This window comes from Falco rusticolus, chromosome Z (assembly GCF_015220075.1).
Source record: "Falco rusticolus isolate bFalRus1 chromosome Z, bFalRus1.pri, whole genome shotgun sequence".
In the NCBI taxonomy this organism is placed as follows: Eukaryota; Metazoa; Chordata; class Aves; order Falconiformes; family Falconidae; genus Falco; species Falco rusticolus.
Window position 1 is genome coordinate 82,204,851 of NC_051210.1, and position 15,567 is coordinate 82,220,417.

Here is a 15,567-nt window from a genome sequence, read left to right on the forward strand (position 1 = left end):
AGGAAAAGCTCTCCAGACAGCAGCAGTTGGTCTCAGTGCATGTTCTCAGCAGCCAGATGTCCATGTCATTGCAATCACTGGGGGTGTTAATTGGCACCCAGGTGGATGCTGCTCGCAGTCAGACAAAAGTTCAAATTGCCTTGCTGTGACTGCTCCATTATCTAGAGCTCGTCCTCAGAGGTCCTCCTTCCAGGCCAGAGCGAAGCGGAGATGCTTTCTAGGTCACAGTGCTGGGGGCACAGCCCTCACAGTACGCTTCAGATAAGCAGGGGCCTTCGTTACCCCTTTTCACCTAGTAAATAGATAAATGAGCACAACAGCCCCCAGATCTACTTGTGGAAAATACTCATAAACCCAAAGATTAGATAATTGTCTGTCTCCCCATGGTTGAGACAGAAAGTGTTCTTGGAAATATTTTTTGAGCACTGAGGGCTGAAAACATCATTCCTACGTCGGGTCAGAGGTAACAGCCAAAAACCCTGGATGCAGCGAACGAGGCTTTTACTGCCCCTGCTCACATTTGCTCCGTTAGCCTACAAAAATGCTCAGTAAAGACTTTCCCATCACCGCTGTTAGACTTCAGGTTGTATTTCAAAAGCATCACTAATAACCAAAGCTCCTGCTTATTTTGAAAACTTCCAGTAGCCTTTTGCCTTTGTATACCTTTGCTTCCAAGTGTGAATGACTGGAATTATAAATGCAACTTTGTGAAACTGCCTATAATGGACTGATGTAATTGGCTTGAAACAATCCATGCATTAAAATTGTTAATTATGGTAAGAAGGGGTTCTTGTGCTATGAGGGAGGTGAAAGTAGGGTTGAGGAAAAGAGAGCGTAGAGAGATTGCTGCAGGGATGAATCCTCCCTAGGCTGTTGATAAAGCTGACACAAGCTTTTATGTTCTTGCTGCTTTTTTTTCCCCCTTTCTTGTTAAAAGCAGACGTAACGTACAGAAAGGCTCAGTTGGACCTTTATACTGTGTGGAACATGTTGTGCACTTATGCTTTTCTTAATAAATCCCACTCAAATTCAAATGCTTTCCTCTTCTGTTTCATTACAGGTTAAATTTGGTGTTCTGTAGCATGCATTTTAAAATCTAAAGTCAGGCTCTGTGGGAACTCTCCCACTTGTACTTAGGCAGAAGTATTTATAGGCGTAGGGTCGTGGGGTTTGGAGGTGGACCCAGCCTTGGGTGACCTGCTGTCCCAGGGTGACCTCATGGCTGGAGCCTGAAATTCCTCTTCCATGCCATGTAAAATCCTCCATTCCTGGCATTGCCTGCTCTAGGTGACTTCAGATTTAATAATAAAAAAAAAATTACTTGTGAAGCAGAGAGGTAATGTGAAAGGAAGGGAATGGTGAAATAAATGTGGTTTTGTTATCTTTCTCTGGGTGGGAAGGGCAAGGCTTTCAGGTACACGTGAGCAGAACTTGGCAGTTCAGCTAGCCTTGAGCTGCAAATCTCAGAGCATCAAAGGGATGCTTCTTCCTCCAGCCCCGTGCAGTAACATGCTGATAGTAAGGACACCTGCAGGGACCTTTTCTGGGGGGTTCTGGGGTTTCCACGTTGTATTTTCAAACACTCCCTGCAGGTGCTTGGGAGGTGGCCAACAGCGCGGGGGGACAAGCAGGGCAAGACAGGACAATTTCCTTACGAGGCTGGAAAGGAGAGAAACCAGAGGCTTGCTCTGCGTGGTGTTTTTTTGCCATGATAGTGCTGATTTCTGTGCTGTCCAGACACGTTGCTGTGCACGGCAGCTCCCTTTGGCCTGTTCCCCCGGGTTTGCTTTCTGTGAGAAGCGGAGTGCTGCAGGGAGCAGGCAGGGAAAAAAAGGTAGTTGATGCATTTGTAGGTCTTGCTCTGAAATAACATCACAAGGCAGCCAGGGTGTTCATAGAATCCCAGGATCAGAGAATGATCAGGGTTGGAAGGGACCTCTGGAGATCATTTAGTCCAACCCCCTGCTAAAGCCCAAGCTCAAGCCCAGGAGCTGAAGAGTATTTCTGGGTGCCCTGGTTTAGTGGTAGTTAGAGAAACCGGTTCAGCTGCTCCTCCTGCTCCCTTCTCTCCCCATCCTCCTTCTGATCCATCACTGTGTCCTCTCCACAGCAGGTTTTGTGTTGGAAAAAGTGACACTGGACCATAACTGTACATTACATATAGTATTTCTTTGTGACTTTAAAGACTTGTTCTTAAGTGGATTAAATGGCAGTCACGTCTTCTGGAAACAAGCTCTGCTATTTGGTCATATCTTTTGAAGCCCTCTAAAGCTGATAAATAAATGAAAATTTATTTTGGCAGCATTTGCCAAATGACTGAGAAGAGGATTTAATGTGAGCCTAAAGGGGAGCAGTAGAGTCTTCAGTTTCAGATGACCTGAAATGAAGAGTAGTGGATCTCTAGAAGTTATTTATACACGAATTACTAGGTTACAGCCGTGGTAACTGGGTGAAGTTCTGTGATTAGATTTGATGGCCTGAAAGCTCCTTTTTTGCAATGAACTCTGTCAAAGTTTCCATGATTTCATCTGGTTTGGCCCATCGCTGTTGGTTGGGAAACAAGTGTGGAGCACACAAAGAATAAATGAAGACTACGTTAGGCTGAGCATTGGTTGCACAGCAGTAGGTGTTCTCCAGACCATTTCCTTGCTCTCCTTCCCTCCTCTGTGCTCTGTCTGTCATGTATTTTGGCCAAATCTTTGCACTAGCATTGCCTAGAGCTTTTAGGGCTGGCTGAAGGCTTTGGGGTGGCCCTATTTCCAGTTCTCTGGAAATGTCACTGGGTGTCGTGGTGACTTGTAGACAGCATTTTTCCCATGTTGTTTCCAGATCACATACCAGATGTTAGAGCTGGGCTGTCAGGCTGTGTCACAATGGCTTGCTTTCTGTTTACCAAATAATAATTTCCTTTCGGTCCATCCTAAGTCACCAAGTAGACGTGGAATCAAAGTACCCTTTCACCTCTCACTGCAACATTTCCTTTACCTCCACTGTTAACATGTACCAATTTTTCAAGCATCAAACTAATTCCCATCCAGAAGCTTTTACTTAAAAAAATATCTTGGCTTTAAATCCATTGGTGCCAGCCCCTAAGTCAGGATGTTGCTTTCCCAAAGAGGAAGGTTAACCTTGGTGACATCTGCCCAGATGTTGTTTATCTCCTTACTGAGCTATGTTATTTGCCATGATAACAATTCTGCTGTTTTCAGCATTAACCTTCTACCCACCTCCCTGAAACCAGTGCTCAGGGTGCCCGGGGGCTGCTAGCCATGACATGTGACTCCTGAGGGAAAAGAGGTTTCTTCTCCAATTTTTGTGGAACATCAAAATCTACCCCATGTCTCTGTAGCTGGAGTTTGCTTTTCAGTGGGGTTTATTAACTTTCTTATTTCCTGCCCCGACGTGCTGTCTCTGGCTGCTCTTCACAAACTGGTCCCTGCTCCTTCTCCCAAATTCTCGATGCTTTTCTCAGGTATCTCCATTATCCTCCCTTCATTCCTCTAGTCCGGTGGGCATTTTCTCAGTAGCGCCACAGCGTGCACATAGGGCAGGTGGAAGCAGGAGGATGCTTGGGGTAGAAAGTGCTGGTCCCACCAGCTGACAAGGGCAAGTTCTCACTAGCAGAAGGAGGAGATGCCTGGAGGCTACAAACATTTCTGCAGTGGAGGAAAGGAAGAGGAAGCTAACTGCTCGGGGCTTCCAGGTGTGCTTCAAGCAGCCCAGTGCTGACTGTATCCCCATCAGAGGCCTGGAAGGACTACAAAGACCATGTCACCTTGTTCTGTTCCTGCCATCATTGTGTGGTGATCCAGGATGAAAACACAATTCCTTCTTGGTGCGACTGTTGCTGTAGCTATAGCCCCACAGTGGGTTGCTGGTGGGTTGTGCCATAGGAGCCTCCCCTGCACACGCAGAGGAACAGTGGCAGGTGGGGAAGCCTGAATGATGCCTTCATGGAGCTGCTCTCCAGAGCATCTTTTGGACTAGGGGGGAATCACTGTCTGGGGGTATGGGACACATAAGTGAAGAGCATTTTAGGATTGCACAAAACTTGTGGGGTGATTAGAAGAGGAAACAAACCCAGGGATCAGGGTGTTTTGAGGAGGAACAAAAGTGGGGAAAAAAGATGAAAAGGGCTGGTTGTGTGTAAGCAGGTTGCTAGTCAGCAGCCTTGGCCGTGCCCTGTGTGTGAGCAGTGCAATCTGTCCTGTGTGCTCATTAAAATCCATTTCTAATTATTTTCTGGGGGATGGACTCTGTTCTGTGTGTACAGGAGTCTGAGTGCCAGGACTGCAGTGGGACCACAGGTCGGGGGCATGAGCACGGGTATGCCAGCCAGCGTGGGATCGCTACCAAACACCAAGGCAGCCTAGCTGGTGAAGTTATACCTGTATTGTATATATATTTATATATTTCCCGCTAATGAGCTTTGATCCTGCTTAGCCAGAGAGGGGACCAGGATGAAGCTGTTGGTGCTGTTTTGTGTTCGTGCAAGTGTTTCTGTTGATGTAGATAGGCAGGAAGGCAGTGGAGCTCTGTGGGGCAACGGGAGCCCACTGGGGCGAGAGGTGATGCACCCAGCAGGCGATGCTCTGAGCATCACTCCCCTTCAGGGTGTCCCAGGAGAGGGGGGCAGAGGAGCCAGGAAGTTGTTTGGGGTTGGCATTGGAGGGAACACAGAGGAGCATGTCTGAAAATCTGGGGGCTGGATGATGCTACCCAGTGCCTATGGGCAAAGCAGCTGGAGGGATGCGGATTGCAGAATTTTCCAGCATCTTCTTGGCAGTGAAGGTTCAGCGACTGTGTGGAATTAAAGGAGCCGTGAAGCCTGTAGAGTGAGAAAACTGTTCCTGTTCACTTCTTTCAGAAAAGAGACAGAATTTCAGGGGGATTTTGCCTTCTCAGAGATCTTGTGTGGGTATGAGGAGGGGTGAGCTCTTTGGAGCATTTGGGAAAGACTTTAAACTCAGCACGGCTTCTGCATTTTTGAGACCGAAGCTGCAGGTAGCAGGTACCTGAGGAAATGATAACAAGTGACCTGATTAAAAATACCCTGGTTGAAAGCCAGACCCTCTCCACTGGAAAGAGAAGTGTAATTCTGGCTGGCCATTGGTGTAAACATGAAAACCATTTGGTCAAACACCTCTCCACGTGGATCCAGTTACACGGCCAGCAACCAAACTGGTTTCCTACCAAGTGTAGACTGGGATTGTGCCTGGGAGGCAGATGGCTTCTCGTAGCAAAGAAAGAGCTGAAATAGCTTCATATTCTTCAGCTTGCAGATTTTCTTCTGCAAGGCTGTGGCACCACAGCCTTATTAAAAGAGCCAAGCAAGAAAAGAAATAAAAAGGAAAGAAATCGTGTAACATCGGAGCCTGCAATTGATTTCAGTGGAAACACGGGGATAAAATGTTTGTGTAAGTCAGCTGGCACCATTTCATCTCATCATCTCATTCGGACACGTCGAAAAATTATGCCTGGTTCCAGTGTGCGTGTGTCTCTGCGGAGGGTTGATTTTTTTGTGAACAGCGGGTCCTGAATTTTTTTTGCCTGAAGATCTATTTATATACAAATTAATATCCGTTGATGAAGTGTATGGATTATTAAGGTTGATTATTCATCATAGGTGTGATTTCTGTCACCTGGGATTGCTTCCTTTCCCGTATTGGACAGCTAAAGTTTTTATAGAGTTTATAAAGGCATAGCAAGCAATAAGCATGTTTGAATGCTTGCAAATGCAGGTATTTCCTTGAAAAAAAAAAAAGCTCTTTTTCCAGTTAGACGTGCAAACACACATGCATCCCTGCCAGCGCTCATAAAAAGGTGAATAAAAGCGATAACTTGAAGTGAACTATTGCCCAGAAAGGAAAGCAGCAGCACTGCAGTAACTACGGGAGGCTGCTCCAGCGTGGGGTGATGACTGCCTGCATCCCTGACACGCGGGCTGGCAGCGGGTACAGGCAGCAGCAGCAGCTCTCTGCAAGGACAGCAGGCTCCAGTGCTTCTCCTTTTTTCACCCTCGGCATGATGGGAAAAGAAGCAGGTTTTTTGTTGTTGGACCACATGTCTTGAGGATGCACAGGCTGGGCATTTGTCTGTTTGATTTTTAAGTGAAGGAACCACTTTCACATCACTTAACATAGCCTGCCTGGGCACAGGGGGGTCAGGATGACAGACACATATCTTTTTCCATGATGGGTCATCCAATCTCCAGAACAATTCTGGCTTAAAAAAGGGGTAAGGGTTTGGAAAAAAAACAAACAAAAAACAACCCATCTTTTGAAATTTCAGCCAAAATCCACCAGGTTTTGTTGAAGTCACTTTCCTTGCAGGCTGTGCTGAGCTAAACCCCGTTTCAGTAAGAACGGCTCAGATGGAGTTTTAGCTCAGCCCTGCATGTTTGTACAGTGCTGAGCCTATTTTAAGCACTTGATTAACAACACTGCCCCCTCCTTCTGCATAGCCTGAACAGATTAATATATCCCATCAGTAAGAATATTTTTCAGGTAGTCTAATTTATCCTGAGCTTGATTTTAGTCTACCACGTAAATCATAGAATCATTGAGATTGGAAAAGACCTTTAATGATGTAGAAGATATCCTGATACAGAATATAAGGATGCCTATATATTTAAGCACACACCACTGATGAAAACACCTATTCTGGAGAATTTTTGAGACTCTGAGACAAAATCAGTGCCAACTGAGAAAAAGAGAAAATGTTTTTTTCTGCCTTCAGGCGGACGAGCATCTAAGCATGGCTTCCTGCAGAGATGGTGACCTTAGGCAATTTTCTTCGTTATCCAAATGACCTGGGGCAGTGGTGTTGTCTTGACATCACCTGGCATGGAAACAGCTGTTATCTAATATATTTAATAGATTTCTGAGGTCAGAAGAGACCATTACGATCATCTGGCTTGACAGTTACTATGATCAATTGTGATATTTTGGGCTCCAGCCAGCAGCCTGCAAGGGCCAGGGAGGACTGTTTTCCCCCCAGTGCACAATCAGTGGGTATTTGCTGGGTTTGGTTTATGAGTTTGTTTTCCAATTTTGTTTTTTCTCGAGGCATTCAAGGCTGGTTGTGGCTGGAGATGGGGCCCGGTAGGGCCCTGTGATCTTGTACAGAAGCCGGTTCCCCCAGGGTGGTGATGTCTTCTGGAGATGCTAATGTGCTGGCAAAGCAGAGGAGCTTTTGGGTATTGTTTCTGACTCCACAGCTGCTATATTAACCCATGACCTTGGTCAATCCCATGTAAGATACAGGATCAGAACAAAGTTTTTTCCTAAATCAGATTGGAAAGGACTTTTTGCCATCTTCTGCAAGATGTGGTGCTGGGTGCTAGATTGGGTCTCCGGGCATTGTTTGTGCAGCAGTGTCCTTGCTGGTGCAGCGGTCAGGCACTGCTGGCACTTCAGCCCATCTTCTTTGCCCATAGCACCTAAAAGTTCAGTTTCTGGAGAATAAAACCAACTCATCAGCCTGGCAAGAATCAGGTGCTGCAACGTAATCAGGTAGGAACTGCGTGGATTATGGGAATGGGAGATGAGGTTGGTTGATCTAATTGGCTTCATTAACCTGAAGGCTGAGAAATAACTGATACTGGCTGTATTATTTGACTTTTTGATTTATTCTTGGGCATTAAGGACGCATAATTCTCATGATCAGAGTAAAACAGAGCACTGGGGTGGCCTGCCAGCTAGTGCCCTGGGAAGGTGAGGAAAGCTCTGTACTACCCAGCTTGCCAGGGAGTGGGAGTTTGCCGTGTGTACTGTGAATATAAATAACCAGATCAGCCCAGAATCAACAGTTTTTTCAGCTGTGTACCAGGGCTGTGCCAGCTACAGACTCTACATATATAATTCTTATTATATTCTTTTCTCTTACACCGATCCCATAATGATCTTGTTGCATAAGGAGGGAGTTTTAATGGGGTTATAAAAGGGAAATATTTCTTCAAGTCCATTGCCAGTGGAAGGCTTTGTGAAGGATGGACTGCCTTGGTCCCTTCCTAAACCAAGGATTTATCCCTGTGTGTCTGAAAAAAACCCAACCCAACACATTGAGCTCCTTCCTTCCAGGTGAGTGAAGAAGCATTGCTGGAGACCCAGCCAGGAGCCCAGGCTCGTGTCTGTTTTGTGGCAGTGAAATAATGCCTTGTGCTTGACACTACAGCTGCTGTTTTACACCTCACTGGGTTTAATCTTATGAATAAACAGTATACTAATTGTTTCAGCTTTCTGGGCAGCGGGATTTGCAAGGCAGCCTAGTCATGCCAGGAATTTAAGTTTATGTAATTCGTCTTTTGCTGTGGATTGCAGGCACGGCCTCTGGCCAAGCCAGGGGATGCCCCACGCTGGGTGAGAACCTGCTATGGTCCTTATGCCGCCACAGCATCCTCCGCAGGCAGCGGATCCTGTCGCACTGTGGTCCCACCCTGTGCAATGCTCCTGCTGGGAAGAGTGCAGGGAGCAGAAGCCAAAGCAGCTCCTCAGCTTTGAAATCAATGCTTTCCAAGCAAATAAAAGAAGAGTGAGCTGTGCCAGTGATAAGGATGTGTGGCAGGAGAGAAGCGTCCCATGGTTGAACATGGGCTTCACGTTCGTTTTTCTTCCCACATATGGTTGAGAAGCTGTCCCGATGAATCGTGGAGCTGCTGTGGGTAACGCTAGGGCAGAGGAGAGGTTGAGTATCTATGTAACAAAAGGAAATTCAGGAGTGGTTTTAATGGTAGCTTGTATGGATACAATCTAGGCATGTCTGGTATTTTCCCTGCCCCATTGCATTGCGTGTGGTTTTAGTCCACCCTGTGGGGGGACCACCCCCTTGCTCGCCAGCCTGGGCAGGGGTGGGAGCACTGTCTGTCAACCTGCCTCCCGTGCACCACTGTCTCCCTTCCTGCAGAATAAACTCAAACACGCTGTCTCCTTCGGTTTGCATTTCAGCTCCCCCTCCCATCTGCTCGTCTCCTCTCCTCCCCTGCTTCCCTGAACATCCCTTGGTGCCATATGGTTCCTCTCTCCTGCGTGGCCTCGGCAGCGCTGTCTGGGCCTCCTCCCCTCCAGGCACCCTCAACCTCGCCAAGCCCCAGGATTTTTCTTGCAAAGCTCGTGAAACTTTATGTTTTTAGTGATGTCCCAGCTCCTGTGATGATGGCTGGATTGCAGCTGTTTTCTTTTATCTTCAAAAACAAAGTTTCCAGACCCAGAGCTTGCATTTATGACATTTAGTGCCGTGGGAGTTTTTAAGCTGATCAGGTGGGATTTCTCCTTGATCTTTGAAACCTGCTAAGCTCTCTGGCTGCCTTTTTCCTCTCTGTTTCAGGAATATTCTCCATTTACCTCATTCCTTTCAACTTTCTGCTGACTGGTCAGATCTGCACTCTACTTTGGTGTAGATTTTCCTGTTTCATCTCCTTTTGCTATTTAGCGGCAACCCTGAATAATTTAATTTTTCTCTGCCAGCTAGGTAGGCAACCAGCTTCTTTGGCAATGAAGAAGGACATTTTTATAAGCACCTGGAGTAAGCAGGAGGTAACACGGCCACCCATCCTACCAGCCTGCTCCATGCCTGCTGGATGGGGACTTCCATGGCAGGTTTAATTTAGAGGGTCACCATGATGTGGCAATGCTGAAGCCTTTCTTTCAATCAACATGTTTTATTGATCTGTTTTGAGGCAATTGCTGTCAGTCTATGACCACCTCTAGTGCTGGTTAGAAAAACCCAGGCTGTGCGCATGGAAGCTGTGGTGGTGACAGGAGGAGATGGACAAAGGGATGATAGGTTGTCCTGTCCACTAGGGAGTGCAGTCATGGACAGATATTCAGGCTGAGAGAGGGGTCCACACAAGTCCTTCATGCCAAGGAAGTAAGGATTTTTGGCTTATCCTGCTAATATAAGAGTGTATATGCACAGGTGTCAGGGAGTTGCACTTTTTGAAGGCATTTGATCTGCTCTTGGATGGCTGATTCAAAAGGAAACCATCACACACTGCTGCATCCCTGCAGGAGAGTTGCCATCCCAAATCCACCATCTGCCTGCTTCGTTTGTGGATGCGGCATCTTGTTTTTACAGTTACAGATGGCTTGAAAAGTTAAATCAACTTGACATAACCATGGCACAGAATTTTTCCTTCCCTCCCACTCATGCATGTCAGAACAGCCCATTACAATCCATCAGCCGTTTTGGTGGTGATGGATGGTTATCACCAGCCAGCACGGGATGCTGGAGTCAAGCATCCTGCAGCCACACAGGAAGCCACAGTGTTGTAGCAAGCTTCAACATCCTTATTTTCCAAGCAACATCTAAAAACACATCTGCTTGTGTATCTTCATCAGTAAAAGTCCTAGATGTGGAGGTTTGGGTTTTTTTTCCCTAATCTGTCTGGCCTGGAGCTGTGATGGTGAGCAGACACAATCCATAGCCTGTTCAAAGAGCAACCATCAGAAACCATCGCTGATCCAGGTCTCATCCCACCCTAGCTGTGGTCCATACTGAACTCAATGGGAGGCTGGAATGACTTCCAAATGAAAAAAGACCCCAAATCCTTCTTTTTAAGACCAAATATTACTCGACTGCTTTTTTTTTTTTTTCTTATTCTATATTACCAAACCATTTCTTGCTACTTTTATATTATTCTATATTATTTCCTATTCTATATTACTTAGTCTTTTTATTTCAACTCCATGTGTAACCATTTCAAGCATGCTAGTTCAGCTCTGTTCTCCTACATGGAAAGAGCAGGGGATAGGGATGTCTGCTCAACCTGTTTTAGTTAGGGTGCCATCACTGCTAGGCAGAGAAGAGTCTTTGCCTCCGAAAAATCATGCTCAGTCTCAGCTTTTGATTTCCAAGCGGTGGCTCAGGGGAGTTTGAATCATTGGAATCTGGTCCAGTAAAAGCCACATGTGTACAGATACTGCAACTTGGCCTCCAAGTAGGCAATAACGAACAGAAACCTAAAATTGAGGAATTCAGAGTCTGGCAATACATGGATTTGTGCCTACTGCTGAGTGTAAATACATTTACCTGCTAATGCGTGGGGAGGTGAAGAGGTTAATTAAAGCACAGTTAATCAAGTGCTCCACTGAAGCGGGTTGCTAGGGGCTGATTGCGCTGATGCTTAATCGGCACCTTTAAAACAGGGGTTCCAGCCTGCTGTTAGAAACAGGATAAAAATGAACTTAAATGGGCTATTTTAGGGAGTATATATATAAGGGAGTGAAGTGGCTGTGCAGTCTGTGATAAACAGATGCTAATGTCCAAATTAAACCCATTCAGGGACTTATGATATATATTATTTCTGTTTCTTGTTCCGGAAGTCCCTCTTGATCCCTGCCCTCACCTTCAGCACCTGGAGCGGTGGTGGCCTGGCCTGCTGCCGTGGCAAAGGGAGGCGGCACTGAGTTTCTTGTCCCAGGAGACAGGGACCTGCCATTGTGATGCCCGAGGTGGCAGTGGGAGGACTCTGCCACCTGTCTCGTGACATCTATGTGGGGAGAGTCACCTCCTTGTGTCCCTGGTGTTTATACTGTTTCCAGGTGCTGTCTTTCTACATCATGTTTTACCCTGGTATGGTTAGGTGGAATCACAGCTATGGAATTAATGGGTTCCCCAACTGAGGAAACTGTTCCACAGGACACACAAATCAACCCATTTTCCATCCAAGATGCCATGAAGAAAATACTGCCTTGCCTAGGCTCGTTGGTAATCTTTGACTAATGAATTGTTTTGAGCCAGGGGTCCTCAAACTACAGCCCGTGGCCCAGATACGGCCCCCCAGGGTCCTCAATCCAGCTCCCAGTATTTACAGAACCCCCTGCCCCCCCCTCCCCCGCCGGGACTTGGGGGGGGGGGAACCAAGCAGCCGCAGATGAATTCCTGCCACTTCATCTGCGTGCTGGCCCCTATTTAAAAAGTTTGAGGACCCCTGCTTTGAGCAGGAGACCTACATCGAGGGGCTCGTTCCTGCTAAGGACAAGTTACACTGTAGTGCAGGTGTGAGTGAGGATATTCATGCCTGCATGCAAGATTTTGAGCTAAATCCTGAGAATTACACACTAATGTAATTACATACTTTTGAGATGTGGCTGGTATTTGCATAATTGCTCAGTTTTTTGTACATTGCAGGTAAAGATGATTTTGCCATTAGCACCAAAATCCCAGGAACTGGATAAAACTCTTCCCTCCGAGCTGTTGCGTGAGGTTTGTGTTTTGGAGTGTCCCAGCTGGCCTGGCACTTGTTCACTTGTTATTTGGGTTAAGATCTTGAAAATCCCAGAGATACACTCAGACTAGCTCTGAGAGGAGTCAAGCACATCTCCAAATGAAGAAATTCAAAGAATTTCTGAGCCAAACCCCCTCTGCACAGAGCTGGAAGAGGGAGCACTTCTTAGCAGCCTTGTTTAAGAAGGCACTTACCCAAATCTGTATTTATTTTTTTTCCTATGAATAGAAAATTTGTTCTTCCCTAATATTATGAAGATGCATAAACTTATGCTGCTTTATGAATATGCAAACTATTAACATAATCATGTAGTAAAAGCGGTGATTTGTGATGCTGACTTTATACAAATAATTTTTTAAATGAAGACATAGGTCCAGTGTTGCTGTCTCCCTATTTTGCATTGGTCAGCAGGGATGTCAGAAACCTGGGGAATAGGAAAACTCACATTAAGCCCTTTTTTAAAAATAGGAGAAAAAGGATCAGGACATTTGCCATATGTGGGAGATGGTGGTTTCTCCTGCAGGATAGTTCCATCAGAGAGGTGACCACTCTGAATTCTGTGATCCAAGATTGCTCACATTCCTTTCCAACACTGTTCCCAGGAGCTGGCCCTGCTCAGTGTATGCTGAGCTTGAAAACACAGCAGTAATGTGAAATTATTTTGAGAAATCGAGTGGCAACCAGTGTGAGGAGATGTCCCCGGGAAAGAACCACCAGGGAGATGGGGCTGGACAACAGTCTTCTCCAGCAAGCACGTAGCCCTAAATAATTAACATGCATCACTGAAACTATTGCTATGGCTTTGGTATTTTTGGGACGATAGCTTGGTAGCTGCTTTAGCTCCTTGTAGGGGCTGATGTCAGGTCTGCAGGGGAAGGTATAAAGGTTTCCCTTGACTTCAGTGGGATCTGCACATCGTCCTGGTGCATAATCCACCCAAGTGCCTGGACTCGTTCCCATGAATGCTGTGGTGTTTGTGTCAGCTCTCTCATTTTTGGGAGATAATCATGAGAAAAGTAAGTTTGTGACATAGGGATCATGCATTTGAACACTGACCTCTCCCCTCTTCCAGCAAAACTTCCACCTGAGCAGAGGCCAGCATTGCAAAGAATAGCCTTTAGCAGGACACACATTAATCATAGAATCATTTAGGCTGGAAAACACCCTTAAGACCCTTATGGACATCAATGTTGCAGTAAACTGAAATTTAATAACCAACAGTAAACATTTGTTACTAAGTGTCTTCCAGTCCTCAGTGAGAGAGAGTTGTTTTCTTCATTGCTATGTGCAGCCTCTTCATAAATATTTTGGCCAATGCTAATGTCTTTTCTTCAGCTATTGAATTTCCCAGGGTGGAGGATGAGCACTGAAAAATATGTATGTAAATACATCTCCCACGTACGGGAGGATCCAGCCATGCACAGTGACTGTTTTTGGGTAGCGGATATAACTGTGAGTAGGAGCAAGCTGGGCCCTGCCGTCTTAAAAGCTGCTGTTTTGAGAGGGAAAAGCAATTCTTCAGCTCCAGAAATGAATAATAGCATTTTCCCCTGCACTTGTCCGGCTAGTGATGGGGGACGGCATATAGGGCATGCACCCCGAGGATGAAGCTGCTGGCGGGGTGCTCTGTAAGCTCCCTGCATGCTTTACATGTTAACATGTTGTTTTATCTTTGACTTCAACTTTTTTCTAGTATGCCTTTTCCACCTCTGGCTTCTCGACTGCACACTGTGGTGCCAGAATGGGCAAGAAAATAAACAAAAATTCTGGTACTGTAGGGCTTCTCCCCAGGTGAAGCTGGGCTGCAAATATAGCAATATAAATCTTACTCATTTTACTTATCAGGCTTTTACTTATTTGGAGTCCTTTGACAGCAGCCAATAAAGATGGTCCCAAACAGAGACAGCTGGTATAAAAGTGTGGCTGACAAGCATAAATAAATAAAATCAATTGTAATAGAAAGACCTTCTGCTTCTTTGTGACGACAGATGAAGCACTTCCTTAAAAATGGATCAACTGCAAAGAAGCAGAAAAGAATTAGGAGGTGTTGTAGTAAGCTGGGGAGGCCACTTTCTCTTGGAAACTTTTTTTTTTAATGAAAAACTGGGTTTTCAGTCAGATTTTTTCACTAGTCACACTGATTTTTTGTGAAAAATTCTCTTTTCTGGAAAAAAATGAATGCCTCATCCTATGAAGTGGGGTTTGGGGCTGTAATCTGGTATGTGGGTGGCTCTAGTTTGGAGGGTCGGCTCTGTTCCTGTAACTTATCTTGTTGTCACACTTCTTGTGCTTGCATGAGGAAGTAACTGTACCTTCTACCACTTTATCTGAGGTATAAGAAGTCTGAGCAACAAACCAGACTTTCACTCTTCAGACAATTGCTTCTGCATATCTTTGCTCTGTGCACAGGAAAAAAAGCCACACCGTAACAGCTGCAGATAACTGGGCGAATAAAGGATGGATTCAAAATAAGACATAAATACCCTAAAAAAAGCTGTACGTATTCTATTCCTGACCTCTTTGCTGAATGTAGCCTCAACCTGATTTTATTTACTTTGGTCAGGGGTAAGCTAAAGCCTCCTTATTTGAGCCCAGTATTTTTAGATCCAAAATACAGAATACCCATTGTGGGTAGTGGCCTTGCCCTCGATTTATTTTATTTTCTCTCTCTGTTGTTCCACTGCACTATAATCATCTTGTGGCTTGTGTTCATGGTATGCTTATATTTGCCATGCAACATGCAAATTGTTATCTTGTAAAATACCCAACATCTTTCCACTACCCGTCTCAGGAAGCGCTTGGTTGGCTCTGGAAAACAGTGAGGCGATTAAAAACCAACCCTACTTATTTTGTAATTACATGGAAGCACCTCCCATACGAATTTCACACTGCTTTAAGTGGGTGAGGACACTCTTGTGGGCAAAACAGCGTGCTGGGTGAAAAGCAGGAGTCAATTTGCCCTCTCCTCTTACTTTTATGAGTTGGCATCTTCAAAGGCAGCACGATGGTGGCCAGGGAGAGCCAAGAGGGTGGTTGTCATATCGCCAGGACCATGCCCAAGGGTTTCCACCTGCACTCGAGATGCTGGCCACTGCATGAGCAATCCCACATCCTCCCTTGCTGCAGGGACGACTCATCTTCTTCAGTGCTGCAGTGCAGCCATCTCTGTACAAAGTAATTAAGTGGTTTGAGTTCTGACAAGAGGATGATAATCCTGTCCTGGAGCAAAGCTTCATGTCACAACATGTCCTTGCACACTATCCAGCGGCTGGCTTTCCTCTAGGATGTCAGGCTCATTAGCAAAGCCTACAATGAAACTGCTGTAGGCTCCAGTCCTCAGG